We start from the raw sequence: 13,072 nt of genomic DNA, 5'->3' as shown, positions 1-13,072 counted from the left end.
GTTCTTGTTGATGATTTATTTAACTATTGTTTCTTCATCACATTTGTCTACTTGTTCTTAAGAAAATCTGGTGATTCTTATATTGTTCCTCTTGAATTTATTCCAGAGTTCTCTGGTATGCTGTTCATTCCCCACCTTCGAAAAAACAATTGTTAAAATTTGAGCACAGCTTGACTCTAATATACTTGCATTTCACTTGAGCTATACTATCAATTAGGGGGCTCTGGATCAATATAAAATAAAAGATAGAAAGGCCTAAATCAAGACAATGGATGTGAGGATGGAAATAAAAGAAAAGTAGGCAACATACAGGTAATAAAGTTGGTAATGAGACAATTAGACTTGGTTATTGTGTGTGTATATATCAAGACATATACATATTTATAAGCAAATATATATGTATATTTATTCCTCATTGTCTCCAGTTTTCCTTAAGGAAGGGATATGGAAAACTGAAGAAAATGAGGAATCAAGACTTAGGTTTTAATTACTCTAGATGACTGCATGGGTGATATTGCCATTAAATGAATTGGCTGGGAGAAAATAATAAAAGGAAAGAAAGATGTGAAATACACAGCACCCCTCCCAATGTGAACAATTAATGAAGTGCTGGGAGATGACAAAAGGCACAGATGGAGTGATTATCTTAGTTGTTTTCTCTAGTGGGAAGAGAGAGACTAATCATATGTACATATGTAGATAAATTATAACAGTTGGGGAGGGAATAATGTTGATATATATTAGACTCGATAGCATATAAATTCTCCCTTAAAAAATGAAGACAGGAGGCAAGGGAGGGAAGTGACTTTCAAAATAAATGTATTAAAGGTTTGAGTTAGGCAGGAGGGTCTGGGAAATGTGTAGATCCACCATTTTCCAGTTAAATCACAAGACGTTAACTTTTGCTCAATATTACAGGATGCTCAAACAGGAATTTAGTTTCAAGCTGACAACTTTAGAATTTCCCCCCTATTTCTCAAACTAAAGTTATCATAAATCATAATTTGAATGATTGATATAACTATTCATCCATGAGGAGAAATAAATTTTTTGCAAATGTAAATACACTTATCAAAAACATATGGATTCATTTTTGAGCTACTCTTTTCTGGTTTTATGGTAAGATGAATAACCTGGGACTCTAATTTACATAACGATGATTATTGTTTAAAATACTGTCAGTATGATGAAAAAACATAGGATAAAACTAAAGACAGCTAACTGAATAGTGAAAATACTGCATTCAACACATCAGGCCAAAGGTTGATATCTAGGATATATAAAGTTTCACGAATATCCACAGCAAAATCCAAAACCCCTATCAAAAATATGAAGAGGAAATATGCAGAAGAAACTTTTTTGGGGAAGGCGGGCAGATGGCCAGTAGGCACATGAAATGGTGCTTAGCCTCATTAATCATTAGGAAAATTCAAATCAAGATGACAATGAGATATCATCTCACACCACTGAGAATGACACATATGAAAAAATAGTGGGAACAATATATGTTGCCGGGAATGTGGTGATAAGGACACTCTCATCCACTGTTGGTAGGAATGTTCTGAGGAAAACAGTATTTAGAGTTCTCAGTAAACTTATAACTCAGCTGTTCTATGACCCAAGGATTCCACTTTGGGGAATCTAGCTCCCAAGACAAAAATAAAGCGTTAATTCAAAATGACATATGCATACCATATTCATTGATGCACTTAGTACGTTAGCTGAACTGGAATGATAGCACAGTGGGTAGGGCGTTTGCCTTGAATGCAGCCGACTTGGGTTCAATTCCTCCATCCCTCTCGGAGAGCCCAGCAAGCTACCAAAAATATCTCGCCCACAAGAGTATCGCTGGAAAGCTACCCATGGTGTATTCGATATGCCAAAAGCAGTAACATGTCTCACAATGGAGATTTACTGGTGCCCGCAAGAGCAAATCGATGAACAATGGGATGATAGTGCTAAAGTACGTTAGCTAAGATATGAAATCAACCTAAGTAGCCAACAACAGATGAATGGATTATTAAGATGTGGTGTATATATACACAGTAGAATGTTTTACAGCTGCAAGAAAAGATGAAACCTTATGCACTTTGCTGTAGCCATGTTAGAATGTGAAGATATCATGTTGTGTGAAATAAGACAGAAAAAGGACAAACACAGGATGATCTTATCTGTAGCATATAGAATAAACGGATGAGGACATGTAATACAGTGAAGGGGAAAATGCCTAGATCACCCTTGATATCAGAGTATAGGAGGCAGAGTGAGAAGGAAAGAAATCAAGAGGAAGGAAAAATAAGAAAGGGAAGTAATGGGGTATTAGGGTTCAGGAGCCTGGGTTATACTGGTGATGTGGGAGATTGGTATAGCTATCTAGCCCAAGCACAGACTCGATACTGGAAACATGAGATCCAACCTGAAACCAACAATCTTTGAAATGTGCCTGTCAAAGTGACAGGGGTGGAGGTGGGGAGCAGGGGTGGTGGGGTGAAGAGGGCTCAAGTTGGGGGGGGAGCATGGGAACACTTGTGGAGGGCAATTGCCATTGGTGGTGGGTTTGGTGTTGGAATATTTTATGCCTAAGACTAGGCTATGAATACATTTCTAAATGGGGCTGGAGCTATATAGCACAGCGGTTGGGCGTTCACCTTTCATGCAGCCGACTCAAGTTCGATTCCTCCGCCCCTCTCGGAGAGCCCGGCAAGCTACCGAGAGTATCGAGCCCGTGAGGCAGAGCCTGGCAAGCTACCTGTGCGTATTGGATATGCCAAAAACAGTAACAATAAGCCTCTCAATGAGAGATGTTACTGGTGCCCTCTCTAACAAATCGATGAGCAACGGGATGACAGTAACAGTGACAGTGACATTTGTAAATCATGGTTCTTTAATTAAATTTAAAAAAATAAAGTTAATGACCTAAGTAAGCAGAAAAAAAGTACTGAATTGCTACCCTTGTTTTCTGTTGAACATGCATTTTTTCTCTTCTCATTTACATCTTTCTTTGTTTGAAAATATTATTCATATTTTTATGTATTTATTTTTGTTCTTGGGACACACCCAGCAGTACTCAGGGCCTACTTCTGGCTCTGTGTTCTGGAATAACTCCCAGTGAATACCATCTGGGATGCTGGGTTTGGAACTCAGGTTGGCTGTGCACAGGCAAACGCTCTACATGCTATATTATAGTTCCACCCACCATCATTTTTTGTTTTTTGCACTTTAAGAGGAAGTTTGTTATTTTTTTCTGTGATTCTTTATTTAAAATTTTATTTTCATAAGATTGTTCACATTATTTTATTACATTCAATATTTCAGCATCAATCCCACAACCGGTACACCTTCTCACAACCATTATTTTGAATTTTCCCACCTCCATTCAGGCCTGCCTACCAAGAGCATATGGTAGATAACTTATTCTCTATTGCTTATTTTGAATATCATGAAAGGTCATGTGACCGCAAAAGAGGCCACATGCTTGTGGAATTCTAAAATTGTAAATGGTTGAGGTTCAGAGACATCTCTGTAGGGAGCTAATCCATTTATTTTTAATAATGTAGGAGTACTGCTATTTATTCAGCCATTGATTAAATTGATTGAATTGGGCATGAATTCCGCATTGCTTTTTTTAATCCTATTTTGAATGTTAACTTTATTGTTTTATTATTATTTCCCCCCTTTTTTTGATTCACCTTGAGAAACAGCTACAAAGCTTTCATGTTTGAGCTTCGGTCATATAATCAATTTTGAGATTCATTTGAGAGACTCTGGATCAAAGATGTTGATATACTGACATGGCGACTGGAGACAGATTGTGGGTGTGATAGCTAGGACGCCAAGCGAGCAGGGAGATGGGAGGGTTGGCCTATCTCTGCCCCTGCCATGTGGCCTGGAGTCCTAGTCCTTGAACCTGCATACCTAGGTTTTGCTTGTGGAAACTCGTGACCATCGAGGTTTCATTGTAGTGGACCAAGAGGGCACACCAGCTCCATCTTAGGTGCCCTAGAACCTAACATCTTTCTAAGTAAATTTCCTTAAATAAAAATGGTCTTATTTCATTTTATAAAAGTAGTTCTTTATTGTTTATCACCACAACAAAAAAATTATGTGAGGTGTTGTATATGTTATTTAATTTTATTGTGGCAATCATTTCACAATGTATATGCTTAAAAGATCATAGTGCTGAGTATTTAAATATATGTCATTTTATAAAAAAAATGGGCTTAGACCTTCACCTATCACCATGTACAAATGTCAGATCAAAATGGATTAAAGACCTCAATATCAGACCAAAATCCCTAAGGTACATTGAAGAGAAGGTTGGCAAAACCCTCCACGACATTGAAGCCAATGGTATCTTCAAAGCTGACACGCCACTGGCCAAGCAAGTGAAAACAGAGATAAATAAATGGGACTATCTCAAACTAAGAAGCTTCTGCAACTCAAAAGAAACAGTGACCAAAATACAAAGACAATCTACAGAATGGGAAAGGATATTTACGCAGTACCCATCTTAAAAAGGGTTGATACCAAGGATATACAGTGCACTGGTTGAACTCCACAAGAAGAAACTGCCAACCCGATCAAAAAATGGGGTGATGAAATGAATAGAAACTTTCCCGAAGAAGAAATCTGAATGGCTGAGAGGCACATTAGAAAAAGTTCAACATCACTAATCATCAGGGAGATGCAGATCAAAACAACAATGAAATATCATCTCACACCACAGAGACTGGCCCACATCTCAAAAAACAAAAGCAACCGGTGTTGGCGTGGATGTGGGGAAAAAGGGACTCTTCTACACTGCTGGTGGGAATGCCGACTGGTTCAGCCCTTTTGGAAAACAATATGGACGATTCTCAAAAAATTAGAAATTGAACTTCCATTTGACCCAACAATACCACTCCTGGGAATATATCCTGGAGAGGCAAAAAGATATAGTAGAAATGACATCTGCATTTCTATGTTCATTGTAGCACTGTTTACAATAGCCACAATCTGGAAAAAAAACAGAGTGCCCAAAAACAGATGACTGATTAAAGAAACTCTGGTACATCTACACAATGGAATACTATGTAGCTGTCAGAAAACATGAAGTCATGAAATTTGCATATAAGTGGATCAACATGGAGAGTGTCATGTTGAGTGAAATGAGTCAGAAGGAAAGAGACAGACATAGAAAGATTGTACTCATATGTGGAATATAAAGCAGCTGAGAGGTACAAGCTTGCAATGATGCAATTTCTGGCAGATATTTCTCTGGACTTAGTTACTAAAATACTAAAATACAGAAATCCAAAACCGTGCAGCCGCTAGTGCGGCCACTAGACCTCATATCTCTTCATTCTCAGCAATGGAAAACAAATTATCAAATGCTTCCTTTTTAGCAGGTCCGACTTTAGGGGGGAGAAACTCCAAATAAAAATAGTGAGTTTTTTTGTTGAAATATTGAATGTAATCAAAGTAAAGTGAAAGAAAAGTGAAATTTATCAGTTACACAGGCAAGGTTGGGGGCTGGGGAGGTAGGGGGGTTGGGGGGGAGGTATACTGTGATTCTTGGCGGTGGAATATGTGCCCTGGTGAAGGGATGGGTGTTCGAGCATTGTATAACTGGGACTTAAACCTGAAAGCTTTGTAACTTTCCACATGGTGATTCAATAAAAGAATAAATAAAAAAAAGAATAAAAAAGATTATCTCACAAATATATGTCATTTTAGTTATCAGTTATACCACAGTGAAAATGTGAAAAATATGAAATAAAAATATAAATTATTTAAAAACTATTAAATTTTTCTCAATTGCAGTGAAACAATAGCAGTGTAATACTAATTATTTCAAACTTTTTGAGTCCATGCTGACAATAGTGTGGGTGATCAGTTTTCTTAAATGATCTTTGCTCACTCAAAGAAATCTGAATCCTATTTTTTATAGTTTATTCTATTTTTTATTTTTTATAGTTTAGTCAACTATATTTATTCTTGTTGGATATAATATACAATGTATTACCAGTAGATAGGGAATGTTTATGGTATAATTAAAACAAATCTTCATCTTCAGTTATTTTAAAAATTACTCAAGATGTCAATTATGGAGAGAATTATGAAATCTTTCATCAGCAAGTTATATTTTTCAGTCCCTCATGATTTCTGCATTGTCTCTAAATTTTGAGGACTTTTATTTATTATTCTGTTGAACCAGCCCTTTGTTATTTAGCCATTTTCAGTGACTCTTTCATCTTTAGTGTGGGGGTTGTGTGTAGATGTGCATATGCATGTACATGTTAGACTCTGATTTGTCTGATACTAATGTATCAATAACATTCTTCAGGTTACTGTTGAATAACATACTGTTTCCATTATTTTAGTTTTATTCATCTCAATAAATAAATTTATTCATCTCAAAAAAATATAAACATTCTTTTATATTTTTAAGTCACATTTGGTGTCATTTAAGGGTTGACATAATATTCCTGGCTTTGTGCTCAGGTTTCAATTCAGAGCTCAGTGGGGGATGCAGTGCTGAGATTCACAGCTTGCATGAAAAACTTGACCTCTGATGCCCTTTGAGGCATTTCTCCATTTTCATTTTTTAAACATTTATTTATTTATTAAAAAATTAGGGGGCTGGAGTGATAGCACAGCCGGTAAGGCATTTGCCTTGCATGCGGCCTACCCAGGTTAGATTTCCAGCATTCTATATGGTTCCCTGAGCACAACTCAGGAGTAATTCCTGAGTGCATGAGCCAGGACCTTTGTGCATCGCCAGGTATGACCCAAAAAAACAACAAAAAAATTAATGAATCACCGTGAGCTACAGTTACAGACTTACAAACTTTCGTGCTTACATTATCAGTCTTACAATTTCCTCCACTAGTGCCCATTCTCCACCACCAATGTTCCCAGAATCCCTCTTACCACCCCCATACCATCCACCCATCCCTGCCTCTGTAGCAGGCACCTTCGATTTTACTCTCTCTCCTTTTGGGTGTTATGGTTTGCAATGCAGGTATTAAGTGGCCATCATGTTCCGTCTATAGTCTACTTTCAGCACGCATCTCCCATCCCGAGCGATCCCTCCAAGCATCCTTTACTTGGTGGTCCCTTCTCTATCTCATATGCTTTTTTTCCCCCAGCATGGGAAGCCACCTTCTAAGCTGTGGAGCAATCCTCCTGGTCCTTATCTCTACTGTCCTTGGGTCTCCCATTATGTTACTTAAAATTCCACAAATAAGTGCAGTCATTCTATGGCTGTCCCTCTCACTCTGACTCATTTCACTTAACATGATACTCTCTATGTTGATAGACTTATATGCAATTTTCATGACTCTATCTTTGCTAATAGTTGCATAGCTTTCCATTGTGTAGATATACTAGAGTTTCTTTAACCAGTCATCTATTCTTGAGCACTAGGGTTTTTTCCAGATTCTGGCTATTGTAAACAGTGTTGCAATAAACATACAAGTGCAGATATCATTTCTACTATACTTTTTAGCTTCTCCGAGATATATTCCCAGAAGTAGTAATGCTGAGTCAAATGGAAGCGCAATTCCGAATTTTTTTGAGAAATGTCCATATTGTTTTCCAAAAGAAAAGGACTGATTTAATGAGATCCCTATAAGGATACCCATGACATTCTTCAAAGAAATTGATCAAACACTCTTGAAATTCATATAGAAAAACAAGTCTTCACTAATAGCTAAAGCAATTCTTGGGATAAAGAAGTTGGGAGGCATCACATTCCCCAACCTCAAGCTCTACTACACAGTGGTAATAATTAAAACAAAATGGTATTGGAACAAAGGCAGACACACAGTCCAATGGACAGTGTTTAATATCCTTACACACACCCTCAAATATATGATCATCTAATCTTCAATAAGGTAGCAACAAATGTTAAGTGGAGCAAGGAAAGCCTCTTTAACAAATTTTGCTCGCAAAACTGACAGCTACATGCAAAACAGTGGGCTCTGGCCTCTACCTAACACCATGCACAAAAGTCAGATCAAAATGGATTAAAGACCTCAACACCAGACTGGAATCCATAAGGTACATTGAAGACAAGGTCAGCAAGACCCTCCAAGACATTGAAGCTAAAGATATCTTCAAAGAAGACTCGCCACTGACCAGGTAAGTGAAAACAGACATAAACAAATGGGACTATCTTAAATTCAGAAGCTTCTGTGCCTCAAAAGAAACAGTGACCACACTACAAAGACAATCTACAGAATGGGAAAGGATATTCACCCAATAACCATCTGATAAAGGGTTGATATCAAGGATATACAAGGCATTGGTTGAATTCCACAAGAAGAAAACATCCTACCCCATAAGAAAATGTGGCAATGAAATGAACAGAAACTTTCTCAAAGAAGAAATCTGAACGGCCAAAAGGCACATGAAAAAATGCTCTTCATCACTAATCATCAGGTAGATGCAGATCAAAGCATCAAAGAGGTCTCACACCACAGAGACTGGTATACATCCAAAAGAACAAATGAAATTGGTGTTGGCGCGGATGTGGGGAGAAGAGGACTCTCCTTCACTGTTGTTGGGAATGCCGACTGCTATAACCCTTTAGAAAAATAATAGGGACATTTCTCAAAAAATTAGAAATAGAGCTCCCATTTGATCCACCTTCTTGATTTGAGAAAGTTTTTAGTAAGCATTTAATTACTGTCTACTATGTTGGGTTTAAAACAAATTTCTGTGTTGACCTAAACAAGTCTCAGCTCTTCATACACTGGGGGGCAGAGGGTGACATGATGTATGATGTACCAGTGTTGACATTTATTTTTGGGGCACACAATGGTAGAGCACTCCATCAGTCACCAGAATTCCACTGTGCCTACACAAGTGTTTATACATCCATTCTTCTTCTAAATTTAACAGTCTTGCACATTCTTTTACAGAACATATAATTGGATTTTATAGACAAGGTCTGAAGAGATAGCACAGTGGGTGTGACATTTTCCTGGCATGCAGCCAACCTAGGTTTCAGCTCTGGCACCCCATGTGGTCCTGTGAATCTTACCAGAAATGATCCATAATCCCTGAGCACAAAGTCAGGGATAAGCCCTAAGCACAGCCAGGTGTGATCCAAACCAACCATCCAAACAAAAAAGAAGTCTTCTGAAACAAACTTTGTATTTTAAATTGAGACTTTAGTCAACTTCTATTTATAGTGAGATATTCCCATTTATTTGAATAATCTTGTGCATTTTCTATGTGTTTTATTTTTTCCATTTCTTTTATTTCTATTTTATTGTATTCTTTGGAACCTTTACTTTTTTCCATTTCTTTTAGTTCCACTTTATTTCCTTTATTTTTTGGAACTTATCAAAAATAGATTCAGTGATTACCTCTTTTAATATACCTTTTTTAATAAGCTACCAAGTCTAAAATTCAGTTGATATTGTTACCCCCTCCCATCTAGAATAAATTAGGAACTGAGAATATTTGTTCTCATTTTCTCTTTTCCACTGCTACATCATTGAAGTAATAGTAAAAAAAAATGTAATTTCCTTCTGACTTTTTAAGAAATGCATCTAGGGATTCTCTCCTAATTCTTTTGTGATAGCCTTTAATAAACTATGAAAATATATTTATATCAAAATAAAACTCTTGATAATGGATTACAACATTGGTGATCAAACTCTAGATAAAGATGTTATGAATAATGTCTGAACTAAAGTTGACATAGGGATAGTGGTAGGGGGTCAGGGGCACTTTTGCAGTGATGGGATAAGTGGCTTTGTTTATCAATACCATGTATTTTGGCATTAGTGTAACCATCTAACCCAGTGTAGAATAACATTTAAAAATAAATAGAATCAATTTAATGATATACTTTTAATTATTTCATTGAAAGACTATTTCTACCTGAACTATTGAGATAAACTATTTTTTCTTTAGAAAACTAAAGAAGAAAAAGTGGAACACATACTTAATTTGGTGTCTTTTAGTCATGTCAGTGATAAAATATCAACATGTGTGATGTCATAAACTGGATATAATAAATTGGATATCATAAACTGATGATGAAATAAAGTGGAATATAAACAATGTATGCTTGGATTTTGGATGGATATGAGAGCAAGAAAACTTGCAGAACAAGTTTATTGGAGTGAATAGGGAAAAAAAGCTCTTGTGGGTAACCTGGACTGCTAGAAGATATTAAGCAGGGTTACTAATTTCTGTTAAAGTATGTAATGACAATATGGTCAGTTTGCAAACACAAATTCTTTGCATCTAGATTTTTAAAAATTTATGGCTACCTTTATGAGGAAAATATAAATTGTACTCCTTTTCTTTGCAAGCCTTTATATTCCTTTCTCTTCATTCTGCAGATAATTGTGTGTGTTTGTGTGTGTGTGTATGTAGATGAGGCTTTGTCAGAAAGTTACCTGCTGCTTTGCATTCTCTATTTAATTGCTTCCATTCATTTCTGTGAATAACAGACTAGGATGCAATGCATCTTGAAGGCAATATGGCGATATATTATACATGTTAGCAGCCAAAAATCACATCATCTGCTAGTGAGTTTGCAAATAGCCAGTCCTTCAGGTAGTTCTGTAATTTTCTCCATATGTTGCACTTTTGAAAGTTTTATTAATCTAGCCTCATTATACCGGGTAGGGTGAGTAAGTTTATGACCTTAGAAGGTAAAGTAGCAGAATTGCAATTTTTAAGAACATTGCTAGTATTTATTTATGATAATAGAGTCTAAGTGATATTAACATACCTCGACAAAATATTGGCATAAAATGTACTAAAAATACATAGTGAATTAAATTATAAAATTCTTAACATCCCCCACCAAATACCTATTTACTAGAATTAATGGTTTGGAAATGACAAAAATTCTTGTCTCAGAATCATATATGCATAGATTTAGTATTGCAAGAAAAGAGAAGCTGAAAATAAGCAAGGGGCATTCTAGATGGAGACAAGCTATATGGATTCAGTGGAGAAATGTGATTGGAAAATTTGTTAGTGGTGCAAGGCAAACACTGGTGTTTGAGAAGGAATAGTTTAGGCAACAAGTAGAAGTCAATATAAAATTCAATGATCCAGAGCTGTACACTCTAGGTTTAGATTTCTGTTTATGACCAATAGATATAATATCAAAGAAATGTTCCTTGAAAATAGCCTATCATGTTTGTCCTTCATTTTTGTTTGATTTTGTCCTTCCTTTGGTTCACCATTTATCTTTAATCTTGTTTTCCCTGATGCTGGAAATGACTTCTGGGAAAATAAAGCATGAAAGCATAAAATAAAACATGTAGGACTAATGAGGGGCAAGAAGCATTTTTTATTTGTATTTGCCCATTTTTATTTGTCAACCTGTACAAGTGCAGAGTATAACCAAAGGCTAAAAGAGTAGTACTCATTATTTAGAGCAATAAATTTTAAAAAGGGATTTCTTTGAATTCAATCTATATAACTAAGCAGTTTTATAGTTTTCACTGTGATTATACTTTAAAAGCATTAAATAGTTCTTAAAGTTAAAGAGTACTATTTGGAAACAAATAGTAATTTTTGTCTTTGTAGTATATGCCAATTTACACAAAAGATTTATCAATCACTTTTTTATTTTTTCTACAATTAAAAATAATGTAGGAATTTTAATAGCCAATACATTTTTATTGGCTATTCAATTTATAACAGACCAAAATATAATAGTACCAATGATTCAGGCACACTAAAAAAAGAAAATATTAACAGACATTGACATGATAAATATTCTGACTCTATAGACTATAGATTAATAATGCAGCACAATTCAAAAGCGTAAATGTTGTACTTCATCTGTGGTTATATACAAGAAAATTCTTGTTGAAATTTATAGCATTTTGTAGACCTCACTTATTTACTGTTTACATTACTCGTCAAACAAATCAGGAGTGAAAACAAAGTATTTCATTTTAACCTTTTACAAGTATTACTCCAACAACTTGTTCATTAATCAACCTTGGTGAATTGATAAAGAACCACTTATGAAAGACAACTACTATAGATTTGACATAAAATTGGAAGCATGCAATGTGTCACTTATCAAGGATGTTGCCACAGAGATGACGAAATGCCTTCACGGCTTTCAGATATGTGAGTAACATTCATCCTGAAGGCTCCTTAATAAAGCAAAAGAAATTGGGTGAGAGAGATGAGTGAAACTTGAATTGCAGTGATAGGAATGTCAAAGTTAATATGGGCTACTTCATTGCTTTCCTACCCTCTTGTGTTGAGGATCACATACACTGTACACCATGCCTTATTGCAATACAAAGTAAGAATATTTTACTTAAATTTTACTGGTTACTCTTGCTGCTTATTAAAGGATAGTGAAGTGGTGTAGCTTAAATAAAGAAAAAGCTGAGAGACAAGGGTCTTGCATACTGCTAACAAGAGTGCCATGAACTAGCTCTGGCTAAACAACATAGGTGGGTGGGTGTATGTTGCTGACAGTGATCCACACATGTCAAATATGAACTGTGTACTGATCCACACCCCTAGTCCCAAATCACTTTAATCTGAACTTCCAGGTTGTCATATATAAAATCAGTCATGATGATGATTGATCATTGTTGATTTTAATCTAGTCTTTGTTTGATGTCTCAGTTTACATATAATATTTGGTAAATTTGTATTCTATTTTATAAAAGAGCTATATTATAGAAATGTGGCATGCATTCAATTCTTTCTTTACTTTGTGGATGAGAGAAATTCAGTCATTTTTTTTGTGTGTGCAATTTTGTTTAATTTTTTATTAGGGAATCACCGTGAGGTACAGTCAAAAACTTATGAACTTTCCTGTTTGCATTTCAGTCATACAGTGATTGTTTACCCATCCCTCCACCAGTGCCCATTCTCCTCCACCAATTTTTCCAGTATCCCTCTCACCAACCCCACCCCATCCCCTACCACCCTACCCTGCCTCTGCGGCAGAGCATTCCTTTTCAAATCAGCTCAGAACTAGACATACTCTTTTTTGCTTAAGCTACAGTTTTAATTTCTTTAGCCAATTCAATGATTCCTGGTTCAGTCTACTGAAACTAGTATAGCACGGTTCTTTTCA

The sequence above is a fragment of the Sorex araneus genome, chromosome X, assembly GCF_027595985.1.
Source record: "Sorex araneus isolate mSorAra2 chromosome X, mSorAra2.pri, whole genome shotgun sequence".
NCBI classification, from domain to species: Eukaryota; Metazoa; Chordata; class Mammalia; order Eulipotyphla; family Soricidae; genus Sorex; species Sorex araneus.
This window is presented reverse-complemented; position numbering follows the sequence as displayed.